Source organism: Opisthocomus hoazin, chromosome 11 (genome assembly GCF_030867145.1).
Source record: "Opisthocomus hoazin isolate bOpiHoa1 chromosome 11, bOpiHoa1.hap1, whole genome shotgun sequence".
In the NCBI taxonomy this organism is placed as follows: domain Eukaryota; kingdom Metazoa; phylum Chordata; class Aves; order Opisthocomiformes; family Opisthocomidae; genus Opisthocomus; species Opisthocomus hoazin.
Genome location: NC_134424.1, coordinates 5149937 through 5165468, shown reverse-complemented (window position 1 = coordinate 5165468; position 15532 = coordinate 5149937). Strand labels below are relative to the sequence as shown.

Below are 15532 nucleotides of genomic sequence, written 5' to 3'. Positions count from 1 at the left end.
AATGCCTGGGCCAGATAAAATCCCCAGTTTCCCTCTTGTTAAACAGGACGTTTCTGGTTCAGGAACAGATGGGAAGAGAATCCACTCCATGGCTAACACAGAGGAGGTGGAGATGCCTGAAATAACGTCCCTTTGACTTCAGCTCTGTCGCTGACAGCCCGACTCGGTCATGGACCGAGCAGATAACAGGCAACCATTCATCAGCTCGACCAATACACAAAGGCAAGAATTTCCCTTCTTAAAGAGATTCAATGATACAGCTTTAGAATCTGGTTAAAGCAGAGAGACTGAGAACGAATACACGCCAGAGATGAGGCCCAGTAGGTTGCTACTGGTATTTCCCCGAAGCAGACAGCCCAGTTTGCAGCATCAGAAGGACACAATCCAAAGCCCTAGGCACATTCTTCAAGCAAAACATCGTCCAACTGCAGAATCAGAGCTCAGCTCGGAGAAAAGTTTTTCTACCAATCTAGTCTAATGAGCTACTTTCTCCCCCCCATCTCAACCAGAAAAAGCCGACCCATGAGCACTTGTCTTCCTTGGTACAGTGAAAAAAAAGATGCAACTAACCAGCTGGCCAGGGATGTCAGCCAATTCTCTGTCCAGGAAAGATGTTTTTCACATCTCCCTTTGAAAACTGAAGATGAGAACATATTCTGTAAGGACAGTCAGTCAGAGACCAAGCATGCAGGCGCTACCGCGCTCCTCACCCGTACCCGCCATCCTCCTGTGCCAGCGGGTCCTCCCAAAACGTCCCCGCCTCTGCCACGCCTGCCCGCAAAGGGCTGGAGATGTCGTGCCTTTGCTAGGGTGAAGCAGTTGGGATGAGAGAAAAAGAAGTTTTCAGCCCTGCAGCTTCTCTCCCTTCAGCTCCCTGCAACACTTGCCTTCCTTTTTGCTACAGAATACTTCAGCTGCCTGGAGCTATTCTAGTTTCTGTTGGGCATTCACAGCAGAAGCCCAACATCTCTCGCTACTTTTGCTCATGGCTACCTGAGCAAGCAGCTCCGGTGCTACAGAGAAGCACCTTCTTAATGAAGCAGCTATGAGATCAATGTTGTACGACTTCCAAGAGCAAAACAGTTTACAATTAGCTGAAGGTCTGGTATTTGACAGTTTTTTATGGCTCTTTTACAACTGTTTGCAAATCTTTTCTTCCTTTAAATTATTCTGTAAAGTGTTACGGGGAAGCCAAAAGTTATTTTGTGCAAGCATGTGTCTACTTGCATGAATCCAAGAGTCTTTTTAATTTAAAAGCACCATTACAAACGCCTGTATTTACACGACAGTTGTTTACGTAATGCTTTAAAGAAAACCTAAATGGAGCACAGAAGCCAATGCTAATGCAGAAGACAGTGGGAGTTAATGAACGTGCTCCTGGGGCAGTCCAGAAGATGGCAAGGCATAGTGCCTGTGCCATAAGGATTCAATAAAAAGGCTGCATTTCTCAAAAAGAACTTCTGATGCAATCTCGGTGCATGCATAACCTACGATTTTTAGGCTCTTCTTCTCATCTGGATTCCTGTGACGTTCAGGACCACTGGTTGTATATTAGCCCAGCATAAAAAAACCCCACAGAACACAGACTATGAGGACACAACCACCAAAATTCAACCTCCCTCGAGATTTTGTGCATTTCCATTAAATGAAAGGCAGAAATTGAGCTCAAAAGTCTCCTTTCCAGCAGGCCTTCTCTGAATCCACACCCCTCTTCCATTCATTCAGACATGCAAACCTTTCAGCAGTCCCGAACCCAAGTCACAAGTCCAGAACAGTCTGACTTTCAACCCGGAGCAGCAGCCCAGGTCTTGGCTCCAACAACACGGCACAGCCCCTTGCCTTCACCTCAAAGTATCACCTACTGGAAGCGCAAGAGAAAGCCTTCACAGATAAAGAGCATGTTCTAGCCTCAGGCCTGTCAGCATGGCACATGTCTAAAGAGAAAAACGAATCTGCATGACAGAGACTTGAAATGCAGGTGCCTGGGTGGAAACGAGAACTTCCAAAAGGAGGTATATGTATGTTTAAAAAAAAAAAAAGAGAGAGAGAAAAGAAAGGGATGCTCATTTGCATGAGAACACAGGACAAAAGCAAAGCTACACCTGTAAAAAACACATTTCTTTTCCAGGCGCAATAAAGCAGGTTATACCTTCATTTTCGACTCTAGCCAAAAAGATTAAAGCCATTTTCACCCTCACCCAAATCTCCAAGGAGACCAAACCTTCTTCAGCTTTTAACTGCAGTGAAGTTAGCATCGAGGGAGCATTCAGGAGAACCATCTCCCAAGCTCCAGATCGATACCACTGCTTCACAGCATCCTCCTTGGTGCTGATGCTCCCTTCCCCTGCTCCCGCACACCACCACCACCAGCTCCGCCTGCTCCCCAGCCGACACGCCACGCACCACTGCGGAAGCATCTTGCCGGACAAGATGGTGTGATCCATGCTGTCTTTTCCTTTTAATTGTACCTAGGGTTTGGCAACACCGTATCCGTAATCTAGACTGACGGCATGCAAGATCCTATGTCTTCCAGGGGAAGCCGAGCTCCAGCTCAGAAGGATGCCTCCAGCAATGGGGAACTCTACCAAGTTATGTACTCTTATGCAAGTTTGGGGTTTCTTAAACATCTGAAGGGGGGGAAAAAAAAAAAAAAAAAAGAGAGAAATCAATCCAGTAATCCTTGTTGATTATACTGACAGTAATTACACTTGTGTTATGCCAACAGTATCTTCAGTCTTGAGAGTGCCAGCGCTTTGAGAAAGCTTGACTGCCTCATGGATGAAATGAGGCTGTAGGTTCTAGGCCACTAGAAAGAGGACAGTAGGCATTGAAGGTGATTTGGGGATGCAGGACGAGCACACCAGCTGGACACTGGTGCTGCCTGCAAAACCACTCTATTCCTGCCCTGGGGAGATCTGCCCCGGGGCAGAAAGCATAGCCCAAGCTTTCCCCAAATGATTTCTCCTGTGAAAGCAGAGCAGTGAAGCTGCAAGGACACAGAGGACCAGATGAGAGCCACAACTCAGAGACAAGCTGAAGATGACAACACACCGGAACGACCAGATGAGGCTCCCATAGAGCTGAACGTCAACAGGGCATTTTATGCAGCTTCAGCCACCTCTGCCGTGGTGACCTGCTGCGTCCCCCGAGGCAGCCAGCCCCACGGAGCCCGCGCAGTGCCAGGCAGCTGAGACCTGCCTGAGCCTGCTGTCATCGGCTGTGGGGATGGACACGTCCCCATGCCACCCGACCACCCCGCTCCTGCTTCTTCCAAGCTAAACAGATAGCTAAGAACAGCAAAAACCCCAAAACCCACTCACCTCTCTTTGCAGCCAGGTGCTGGCAGATTTCTTAAACTTACAAAATTTTTTTTGTCTCCTAGATGAAGGCTTTACATTTCACATCAGGAAAGAACTGCCCAAGATCTAGCGGGCTTGATCCGAGCGATGCACTAAGAGCTACCATCCTCCAGTCATTACATGAAATATGTCCAACTCCCTGAATATTTTAATATATATCTTACAATATAAGTACATTGTGTGGGAAGAGACAGAACAGTCACCACAGCACAGTTTGCTCAGCTGGATCCTGCCCAGCTGTGGGATCACCAGTGAGCAATAGATAAATTTAAGTCCTGTTCTGACATCGGTTCCTCCTGTTGTTTTTGGCGAGTTGCTTAACACCCAGCATGTCCAAGTTTCACTGCTTTATATATACATACATATATCTATGTATACATACATATTGCAGAAATCATATTTATTCAACCTCCTACAGTGTTCAAGAAAGTAACGAGTTATGCTAAAGCATGTGAAGGCGAGGAGCTCTACCAGAGACAGAGATCAGGAGCTTGGAGAGAGCAAGCAGTGATTTCACATCAGCCCGCAGAGCTCTGGAGTGAACAACCATCCTCAGCCTTTGAAAATCAGGACCCTTCTGAGACAGCTTAAAGACAGGGGTGAAAAATCACTCAAGATCTTTAGGAGAAAAAAAAAAAAAAATACATATATATATATATATGATCAGAACACACCACAGCCAACCCAAAGCACTTATGGGCAAACCACTGATTTGCAATTCCAAACCACTTTTCCGCCTGAATCCTCCACTTACTATCTTATCTGATCTTCTCTCAGGGAATCCCCCGAACATCTCTGCTTCGAAAGGACCTCTAAAGCTCTGCTCTGAGCACTTCGTAGAGCTGAAGGTTTCTGGTTTTTAGGGATGGGCATAAAATGATGACAGGCTAACAGTGTTTTTATGCACTCTGCCTGTTTCTTTTTTTGCACACTACTGTACCAAGTCTTTTCTGGCAAGACTATCTTTATCGAGTAACTAGGCTCTGCTTTCTTTACCAAATACAGGTCGCCATACCCAACACAGACACACACTTTTACTGGCCCACCACACACAAACACTAGCCTAAAACAAATTTTAAGAAGGCCTACATGCCATGATCTGTATCAACACCATAACGAATGAATGCCGCTTTACTGATGCTCAAGAAATGTCGTAAGGTCTGCAACCACTGACAATTCTTGCTTGGTGGCACAAAACCAGGCACGTTCAGCTGGGACGGTACAAAACTGCTGTTAAGAAACACCACAGACCCACGGCATCGCGCCAACAGAGCCCTCGCTCTGACGCCGAGACTGGCTGAAGACATTGATTCTTTTCGCTGTCAGAACGCCCTGTATTATTGGATGACCTCAGCACTTCCCAAGCATTATTTAGATCCTCCAGCAGCCTCTGAACACGGCAATTTTTTCCTGTTCCCACTTTGTAGACGCAAGCACACAGACATGGAGGAAACGGTTTAACATCAGGTGTGGAATAACAAAGTCCCAAACTTCTGACCACCAGCTAAAATTTGCAGGCTTTGTGTTCATGTCCTGTGTCCAAAAAGTATACTTGCTGAAATGAGTAAGAAAAAACAAGAAGGTTCCTCCCCTGTCCCCTTGTCATTCTGTCTTCTAGAAGTTAAAAAAAAAAAAAAAAAAAAAAAAAGAAAAAAAACCAAAAACTAAAATACCTGTAATTTGAAGTCAAAATCCTTTCAGCAAACAATTTTTGAGGAACACTGCATGGAAACACCTGTTTTAAGTGGGGATGTTAGAAGCCCAAAAAAAGTATCACAGAATAATGATGCTTTCTCGAACAATCAGTATCAGTCTGTTCCTGGCATTATTTTTGGAAATGGTATAGCTAATATGACAGCTATGATTTGGAGCCTTCAAAAGGCATAAGCTATTGGCATTTTAAATACATTACACACAAACATGCACGCACCCCTACACCCACACTAACTCTGCAGATTTGTTCTGCTCGTGTCTGCTGGCTCTTCGGAGTGTACTCCATAACAGCTTGCTTCCTCCTCTCACCCCGGTCCTCTCCCACAGGGGCTTCACATCAGGCACTGAATAAGAAGGGTACAGAGAGACGTGCACCAACACACTGCCCAGCAGAAGGGATCCTCTGCGACTAAATGGACACAACTCAGCCTTTCAATTAAACCATTACCCAAGAAGGTGTGGGTGGCTTATTACCGAAGACAGCACTTCTTTTAAAAAATTGAAAGGGCCATTAGAAACACCTAATATCACTCTTATTAACTTATTTGAATCTAGTCCTGAGCACACTGGGTTTGTAAGTGTCTGCTAACATAGCATTCTGTTTGCCTGATTAAGTTTTCAGCAGGGTAAGCTATAGTTCTCACGCTAATACAAGGAACTGAAAAATCACATCTAAACCAATGCCTAGCTTAATTTACCTTTATTGTATAAGAATTTGCTACAGGCTCTTCAACAACTGCTAACTAATTTTCCATCAAAAAGGACAATTGCTGGACAAATTCCCAGCCCAAGCCAAGTGATGGGGAGGACAGACTTGCCTTCAAGTTATCAACCCTCCACACAATCCCTACAGTGCTCACACAGCCTCGGGATTTTCCTCAGCACTTCTCCCCTTGCCGGTCCATACTCTGAACCTCAAGCTTACTTCTCCAACCGTGCCTGCAAGCAGCACCGCAACGCTCTAGCTGGGGAAGAGCAAGGGGAGGAAAATTACTATTAGCCAAAAAAATTACTCTTAAGAGGCTTAAAAGAAATCTCAGAGAATCAACTCAGATCTCCATGACAAATAATTAGCAAAATAAAGATAAAATATTGAAGCATCTCAGCTTTCCGCTACATTCCAAAGCGGCTTATTTTCTCCCTCAGTTTTATTCTTACTCCATTTAAAATGCTCACTTGCAACTTCCAAAAAAGAAGGGGGGGGGACACAACAACAGAGCATTCTGCCCAAAAAGCCGGATTTCTCCACCCTCCCAGTCCCCGCACCCACCCCTGCTCCAGGCGGGGCCCCCGACCCGCACCCCCGTGGGACCCGATCACGGGGCGAGCGCTCCTGGAACAGGCCCAACAGTTTTTAAGCCGTATTACGGCATTAATATAATTTACAAAATGGTTAAAAATCAGAATGTTTTTCCTTCGTGAAAAATAACACACTTAATGCTTTTCATCTGGCACATAAAATTTACAATACCTCCAGGAACATTTTCTTTGGTTAAATCAACACTATTGGTACTTTTTCAGCCTTTAAGCATATTACAGCCCCAGCTTTTTATGGGTTTTTTTGGTTGTTGTTTTCACCCATTGTAATAAACTTTTCAGAACCAGAAATGATCAACAATAAAAAGCATTCCCATGTCAAACAATTTTAACTACTGCTTTTAAAACAATAATAAAAAGGGGCGGGGAGGGGGGAAAATCAGCTTCAAACCCGACTCGTACAGTAACTATCTCGATGCAATTAATATAAAGTAATCATCCGTAGGGCCAAACTCCAGCGCTCTCCCCAAAATTGTTTCCATGCCGCTTCCATCAGGCGGCCGCAGATGTTGGCTGTTAACGGGCGCAGACGACCCAGTTCATGACTTCTCGGAGGCGGCTGCGCGCCACATCTGCAGTCGATGAAGGCGAGCGCAGAAGTGTGGCAGACGGAGAGAAAAACGTCAGCCGGGCCAAGCCAACCCTCTTCCGTGCCGGGGCTAAAAATAGAGCGGGCGTTCGCCCCGGCGCTCCGGCCGGAGAGCATCCGGGATGCGGCGAGTTCACGCCGAGGAAGCGAACGGCGGCGGCAGCCTCCGACTGCCGCTCCGCACTCGGCTCCTCATTAACTGGGCGGCGATCCAAGTTCATCTGGGCCCCAGAGAAAGGCAATGCTTGTGTTTAGACCGCACAATACTGACATAACATTAACAGATTTACATATGCAAAACTGTGAAGCAACAGGCATTCCCCCTCAATTGACCCACAGCTTGTAGTGGCTGCCGAGTTATTCCCTGCTTAGGCTCTGTAACCAAGTGGGCGTCATGCGACTACCATCTGGGTACCACTTATTTAAAGCTGGCAGCCTCTCTGTAATAGGCAAGCTGGCAATAAGCAGGAAGGGAATAAATTGCATCATTTAGTTAACATCCACTTGCTTTGCGGCTGTTAAAAACCCATGACTGAATAATAATTTGGTTATTTCTTTTGCCAGACAATGCTGTCAGCCAAATCGTACTACGCATGCTGCAAAACGTCAGCTTGCAAAATTTCCACTTTAAAAATAAAGAAATTCGCAGTATAATGTGAGCTAAGAAGTTTTTCTAATGCTAGCGACTCAAATGCAATCGACTTCTAAAAATAAACTTGCACTACCGTAGTCACCAGATTCTGCTTTTCCCTAAATTCTAGTTCTTTGGGTTTATCAGCCACCCACTCCAGTCCATTAAACTTGCCCAACATCGCCGATGAGGCCCATAACGAGCAGCAGAACCAGGGCATGCTCGTAGGAACGCTCGTTCAATCTGAACGCATCTCCATTTCATGCTACCCACTGCCCTTCTCATCCTTTGCCTTCATTCGCAGATTTTATCATTTCCTTCTGTCTAACACAACTGCTTTCACACACACAGCTATCAAAGCAAGTGGCTGAAACCCTAGACCGCTGAAATACAGCTAGAACGTATCCTTTGTTAAAAAAAAGGGGAAGGGGGGACGAAAAGAAGAGCTTTTGAAGTGGGTATCTCTTTGGGGCTCCTTAGTTTGCACAAAATTAAGTTACCAATAGTAATCAATTTTTTTTCTGTCCCAATTTGCTAGAAATACAAACAGTCTGGCGCACACGTATCTCAACACCCACCTCTCTTCAGGACTAACGGAAAAGCCCATGCTGAGTACACTTCCATACTGCAAAGATAACCAGGGTTCGCACTATACAGTGGGAAACGTCAGGAGTAACGTTTCCATCGAGATCAATGGCGAGTTAGAGCCAGGAGCACAGCCCATGCGTGAGAGTTTTTCTCGACGCAGGCTACGGCGTCTCCGTCTTCCACAAAACCAGGCTCGCGCCTCCCTCGTTACGTTCTGAAGGGACGCCGGGGACTCTGAGGCGCAGAAACAATTTAAGACAACCAACAGCAAGCAGAAACCCGAGGGCATTAGTAACTCGCTTCCAGTGTTGGCAACGCAGGCAGCCCCGGGGAGAGGCCGCCGGAGCAGAGTCAGGCACGTCTCTGCCACAGGCCATCTCCAATGATGCCTCCAGCATCCACGCCGGGTACGGTGCCGACAGCCCACACGGCCGGGCACGGAGACATCAAAGGCAACTGGGAGATGACTGTCTTCTCCTCCCCATCCCTATCTTGTCTCCAACGCAGGCCTAAGGCGCTACCCAACAGGCAGAGGTGCCAACCTCCATGCCACGTCTCGGCACGCTGCTGGCAGCAGGGCACGCAGGTACGCCGAAGAGCATGTATGGTTTCAATAGGGGGTACCCCTTTAACGACCCAGCAGCCACACAGGATAGACCAGGTGCAACGGGACCTGCAGCACTCCATCTCAAAACGCTTCCCGAGCCAACACACACGGTGATTGTTCACTTGAAAAAATAATCATTTGGAAAGGGACCTTTTTACAGGCTTCCATGGCATCGTGCAGCTCTTGTTGCTGCAGCTGGGATGCTCAGCCGGCCCGAGGCGGGCAGGGAAACGCAGGACCCACGGCCACCCACAGCCCACCACAATGTGGGACCACCACCCTGGAACACAACAGGGCGATGGAAAATCCCAACAGCTTGCAGGCTTTGACAAAACAGTAACGAAAATAAGATGGAAGAAGGAAAGGGTTTTACGTGGCGTGATCCTGCACCAACCTGAGAGGACAGTGAGGAAAAAAAAGGGGAACAGAAACAGGGAAACCGTTCCAGGACCTGGTGGCTGGATGCCAACTCAAAAGCCTCGAAAATAAAAAAAAAGGCTACAGAGCCCCCAAAACCTTCCTGGTAACAAAACCGGCGCGGGTTGAGGTTTGTCAAGTTGTGCTCACGCTTGCTGCGCCCGCTCCACCACTCACCCAGGCGGTCTCAGCCTGAAAGGCTTCTCTGGAGAGGAGACCCAAGGCATCCAGTAACTTTGGCAAGTTATCCTTTGGGAATCATGCATCCCCTAAAGCACTTGTGTATCTCGGAGAGTGTCTGAAAAGCTTCACGCTACTGAGCCTTAACACTTTTAATTGTGTATACCATACCCAACATCATCAACCCAGTAATGCTGTCACACATGTGGTACATTACTGTATGGTCAATCTCCCTAATTATTCTTGAGTTATTTTTTCCAGTAGATCTACAAAATTATCAGCATAAATCTCAAAACACTTACCAGTCAACAAACTCAGCACAACAGACATAAGCTTGGCCCTGACAAATAAAAAGGCTGAGGAAAATGTATTTATTTGTAGCAAATGTCCTTTCCTATAACCGTCAAATAGATTACAACTGCTTTTCGTTCCTCGCATTGCACCCTGGGATCCAGACATTTAACTAGCACACACTACAGTCCTGGATTAATCATAAATAGAATATATTTTTAAGTGCATTAATTATGTAACAGATGCTTCCAGGATTCCAATGGAGGCAATTTTTAAAATCCCAGTGTACAGTTTTATGAATCTGTGCAGTTTCAAGGTTGTTTTTAATTTGCGCTCAATACCACACTTCTTTAAAGCCAAGACGTAATCAACCACTGCCTAATTTTTTTTTCACTTCAGTGCAGACTGGCAGACGTACCCTACGCTGTTAGCGTCGGACATCCCGGCTGCCGACGGAGGTTTCTCCCATTTCTTCACCACGACGGCAGGTTTGGATAACGAGCCTCGTGAACGCAAGATTTGCTTTCTCCTAATAATTTCTCCTCCTCAGGCCAATTTCTGCCATTCTGAAGTCTCAGGCTCCTCGTGCACATGCCCACCCACGTAACAGATACACTCAGCGGCACACGGCCGCCCCAACCAGGCCAACGGGGTAAGCAGCAGGGTGCTCCAGGTCTCCAGAGCGCGCTCCATCCACCGATGGGGCACCATGAAGTAACGCTCCTCACGATGGAAGCACACCACTCGGGGCCTGGGTGGGCAGAGACCCCAGTGCCACCGCCGCACCAACCAAAACCCCCCTAACCCAGAAGCCCTGCAGGCTCTTGCAGCAGTAGCTGCCATCACAGCTACCCCTGCAGAGGTCCTGCTGCCGGCTTGCTTTGAAAACAGAGTAAAACTCCATTTAGTCCTGAACAGTGCTCTGTCGTAACGGAGAAAATTGGCTTTCACCTCGCTTACCACGACGGTAACAAGCACGGCATATCCAGATGTCGGAAATACATGCAGATCCACAATATTTTCTTGCTAGCTAGTTATTGGGAAATTCACTGCTTGCATGGCCAGCTCCAGCTGCTAACAACTACGGGCAACTTCACCAACTACAGCTAGAACATGCATGGGGTCTCCTGGTTACGGCACTGCAGTGGCGGGCGCTGGCTGGGGCGCGGTGGAGATCTCGGCAGCCTGCGGACAGCTGCACCAGAGCACCTTGGGGCAGGAGCACCACAGCCTCCACGTCCTGGATGAGAAGTCTGCTTTTCTCCCCACCTTTGCACATTGCCTAATTCTTGGATCAAGTCACAGATCTCCATCTCCGCTTCTGTCTGCGACGCTTAATTCATAATGACTTGGAGGGGCATTTTTCCAGGCACCTGCTGTGCGTGCAGCCTGGTAAGCAGGAGAGCCCATACCAACGCTGCGCTGGCTGGGGGTCTCCCTTCAACAAACCCTGCGACTGGTCTAGGAGGCGAGGAAAAAAATACAGGAAAAAATACAGGAGCACGGAGAGCAGTTAAGGTTCCAACCAGATCTGGTGTTGACACATAAGAACAAACAGTGAATAACCCCAACATCAGGTGAGCAGCATTTCGCAGTAGGTACAACTGCACATGTAGAATGTGAGACCTCAGCACTCGGTGAAGAGATGGGGTGAGGACAGGAGCGGTTCGGGACTGCAGCTCTGCTCACCTGCACATCAGCCACCCCTGGGGAGACCTGGCAACTCAGGCTGGACACACACCAACAAGGAAGAAAACGTGGATTGTATTTTAATCCTACCAAGTATTTTATTCTGACTGCTACTCCTTTCCAAAAATAAAGGTACTAATTAAAACTGAGGGTTAATGCTTTGATGCCTCGCTTCACAGACTGCACATGCAAATTCCTCGACAAGACAATGCAAAAACAGGTGGTTCGCGGGGCCGTCAGCTGAAGAACGCAGACGACTTTGGGCAAGACCAGGAGGCCCCAGGGCGGGCAGCTGGGTGCCGGTCTGGGTCTCGCTTCCCCAGACGCGTGGCAGCCAGCCTCCTCCGCCGTGCGGGGCTGCAGCCCCGTGCAGCGGCGCCCGGCCCTTCCTCACACTGCCGACATTCTCACTGCTCCCAGTCTCCCCCCAGTTATCTGTTGCCTCTGAAGGAAATCAGATGGAGCACAGACCACAGAATCATTAAGCTGGGAAAAGACCTCTAAGATCATCAAGTCCAACCACCCACCCAACATCACCATGCCTGCTAAACCATGTCCTGAAGTGCCACATGTACACCTTTTGAACCCCTCCAGAGATGGGGACTCCACCACCTCCCTGGGCACCCTGTTCCAATGCCTGACCACTCTTTCCATAAAGAAATTTTTCCTAATGTCCAATCTGAACCTCCCCTGATGCAACTTGAGGCCATTGCCTCTCGTCCTATCGCTGGTTACCTGGGAGAAGAGACCAACACCTGCATCACTACACCCTCCTGTCAGGTGGTTGTAGAGAGCGATAAGGTCCCCCCTCAGCCTCCTCTTCTCCAGACTGAACAGCCCCAGCTCCCTCAGCCGCTCCTCAGGAGACTCGTTCTCCAGACCCTCCCCAGCCTCGTTGCCCTTCTCTGGACACGCTCCAGCTCCTCAATGTCCTTCTTGGAGTGAGGAGCCCAAAGCTGAACACAGCACTCGAGGTGTGGCCTCACCAGTGCCGAGTACAGGGGCACAGTCACCTCCCTGCTCCTGTGGCCACACCATTCCTGGTACAAGTCAGGATGCCGCTGGCCTTCTTGGCCACCTGGGCACACTGCTGGCTCATGGTCAGCCGGCTGTCGACCAACACCCCAAGGTCCTTTTCCGCCGGCAGCTTTCCAGCCGCTCCAAGCTCAACCCCACCTCACCATCAGCCGTCAGTGACCCAGCCAGGCTTGGCGAGCCCCGCAGTGCCAGCCCGCAGCACAGAGCCCTCCGCACCGCGCTGCCTGTCCCTCCCCTCCGGCGCAGGGGCACGGCCAAGCACGCCGAGCTCGCACGATGCCCCGGCGCGGGTAGGGAGGGAGCCCGACCCCGAGCAGGCAGCCCGGCAGAGGGGTCAGGTCCCTGCCACGCTGCGGCATGGCTTCACCCCCGCCATCCCCGAGACACACGTGAACGCCGACACCACGTCGGGTTACCAGCAAGGTGGCAGCGCTCGCAGGCCGTACCTGCTCGGCACGGCTCGAGCGAGGGTCCCTCAGGGCTCCTTCAGCTTCACTTCCTGCTACCACGCACCTGCGCCCGGTTCAGAAGCCATAAAAGCATAAACCGTGTGTAAAGCTTTACTCAAACTCCCACCACGAGTCTGAGCGAGACCCACTCCGCGCTAACGACTGCCCGTGCCAACACCCTGCCGTAGCCGGGGCTCTGCACATCACAGAGTCACAGAATGTTTGGGGTTGGAAGGGACCTCTGTGGGTCACCCAGTCCAACCCCTCTGCTGAAGCAAGGTCACCCACAGCAGGCTGCACAGGACCTTGTCCAGGAGGGTCTTGGATATCTCCAGAGAAGGAGATTCCACAACCTCCCTGGGCAGCCTTGGCCAGGGCTCCGTCACCCTCAGAGGGAAGAAGTTCTTCCTCATGTTCAGCTGGAACTTCCTCTGCTTCAGGTTGTGCCCGTTGCCCCTTGTCCTGTCACTGGGCACCACTGGAAAGAGTCTGGCCCCATCCTCCTGACACCCACCCTGCAGATATTTATAGGCATTTCTAAGGTCCCCTCTCAGCCTTCTCTTCTCCAGGCTGAACAAGCCCAGCTTCCTCAGCCTTTCCTCGTAGGAGAGATGCTCCAGTCTCCTCCTCATTCTCGTAGCCCTCCGCTGGACTCTCTCCAGTAGCTCCTCATCTTTCTTGAAGTGGGGAGCCCAGAACTGGACAGAGTACTCCAGATGGGGCCTCACCAGGGCAGTGTAGAGGGGAAGGAGAACCTCCCTCGACCTACTGGCCACACTCCTCTGAATGCACCCCAGGATCCCGTTGGCCTTCTTGGCAGCCAGGGCACACTGCTGGCTCATGGTCAGCTTGTCATCCCCTGGGACACCCAGGTCCCTCTCCACAGAGCTGCTCTCCAGCAGGTCCGCCCCAGCCTGTACTGGTGCATGGGGTTGTTCCTCCGCCGGTGCAGGACCCTGCACTTGCCCTGGTTGAACTTCGTCAGGTTCCTCTCTGCCCAACTCTCCAGCCTGTCCAGGTCTATGGCTGTCCCTGCACAGCCACCGCGCTGCCCAGCCATCCTCACACCCCAACGCATCAGACACGGACACCTTGCAGGACGCCGAGTGAGCAGAGGCTACATGTCGGGCCGTTGTTGGTGTAAACCTGGGTGCCGCCGCTGAGCTCTGGCCATCTATTTCCTCACCAGCTTCCGTTCTTCAGCTCCAAAGTGAGCGAGCAGGCCAGACATGGCTTTATCCGAGTTTTATGTGCAGCTGTATTTGCTTATCGCACAGATAAGCTACTACAAAAACAAGAAGAAACAACAGCAGCTAGTAACCTGGCTATCTCTCAGTGCTCTCGTGAAAAACACCCAGCCTCTGGAGCAGCTCACCACCTGCCGCTAACAGGGAAGCAGAAAACCCAAATAAAACAGGATGCCAGGCTCCTCAGTGCGAGCACACTGACACCTGCGGTGCCCGGCCCGAAGGGAGCACTGGTCAATCCGCAACTGAAGGAACACCCATCCCCGCGCTGGCTTTGGGGCTGGTCCCATCGCAGGCGCGGCTGGGAGCGTACCCCCGGGGAACTCGGCAGGGAGGACTCCTCTGCCCGGAGGGAAACCAGCAGGTCCAGGCGCAAAGCTCTGACAGAGGCTTCACGTCGCAGTGAAGGCAACCAAGAGGCCAGAGGTGTAGCAAGGGACAAGCGGACAGATCTTCTCCCGCAGCAGCTGCCTCCTAAATCTACTTAGCCGCAGCGTGAACCAAGCCCTCACCCTATACAGCACCAAGCACGCTGTCAAACAGTCCGCGAAAGCAGCGTCAGCCTTCATCTGGGAAAAAAAACCCAAAGGAGATATGGGCTTTCCAAGGAAACAATTCTCGTTTGATGCATGTCATGGAAGTTGGGAGCGCGCTTGAGTCACGGCACACGTGTGGACCATTGTAACGCACTTGCAGAGCAAGGTGTCCTCCTCCTCAATCTGCTGAGAGCATCCACCAGGCAGAGGTTGACACGCGGAGGTGATTCAACGCGAATGAACAGAAACGTTAAGGCACGCTGTTCTTAAAACGGGGGCTGTACCTGACACTGCTTTTATTTACCCAGAAAAGTTTTCTGCTCTGTATGTCCTTCACCTTCCAATCCACCCATGGTGATAGGCAGAATCCCCACCCTACACTAGGCAGCTCACTTCAATCGGACAAGTAGACAGTGCTCCCAATACAGGCAGATATTTTTTTTTCCTTTGGACCTATGAAAAATACCAGTTGAAAACCTGAGTATTATTTCTTCACTGACACAGCTTTACACACAGTATCTTCCACCCCCTCCTTGTGCTTATGGCATAGAGCAGGGGGGAAAAAGCACAAAGAAACGGAGGGGGGAAAAAAAAGATCTTCCCACCAGAATGTAAATATTTGGGCATAGCGAGAACAAAGTATTTCCATAAAGCTTTCAATAAAGGATGACTGCAGGCCAAATTTTACCTTTAGATGCAGGCACAGAACTCCAGCTAAAGTTACTCAGAGCTGCCCAAGTTTACACAGAGGCCAACTCCAGCACACTGCGTTCGCATACAGCAGGACTGCGCGCTGAGGAGCTGTGGCCAGACCTCCAGCTCCTTCTCAAAAGGCAGACAAGATCTGCTTCAAATCAGTGAAGAACTTCGGAGATGAGTCA

At 49.8% G+C, this 15532-nt stretch overlaps 1 protein-coding gene across 8 annotated transcripts in view; it reads right to left on the bottom strand.

The window, feature by feature from the left end:
• Positions 1-15532, bottom strand: part of FOXP1 (forkhead box P1) — a 385680-nt gene that overhangs the window by 358341 nt on the left and 11807 nt on the right. The window contains exon 1 of one of the 8 annotated variants that reach the window (XM_075433285.1): positions 2469-2525. The exons of the other annotated variants lie outside the window; for them this stretch is intronic. The gene's annotated coding sequence lies outside the window, so the exon portion shown is untranslated. Of the gene's footprint in view, positions 1-2468; positions 2526-15532 lie in introns of those variants that run through there. 8 annotated transcript variants of the gene reach the window in all.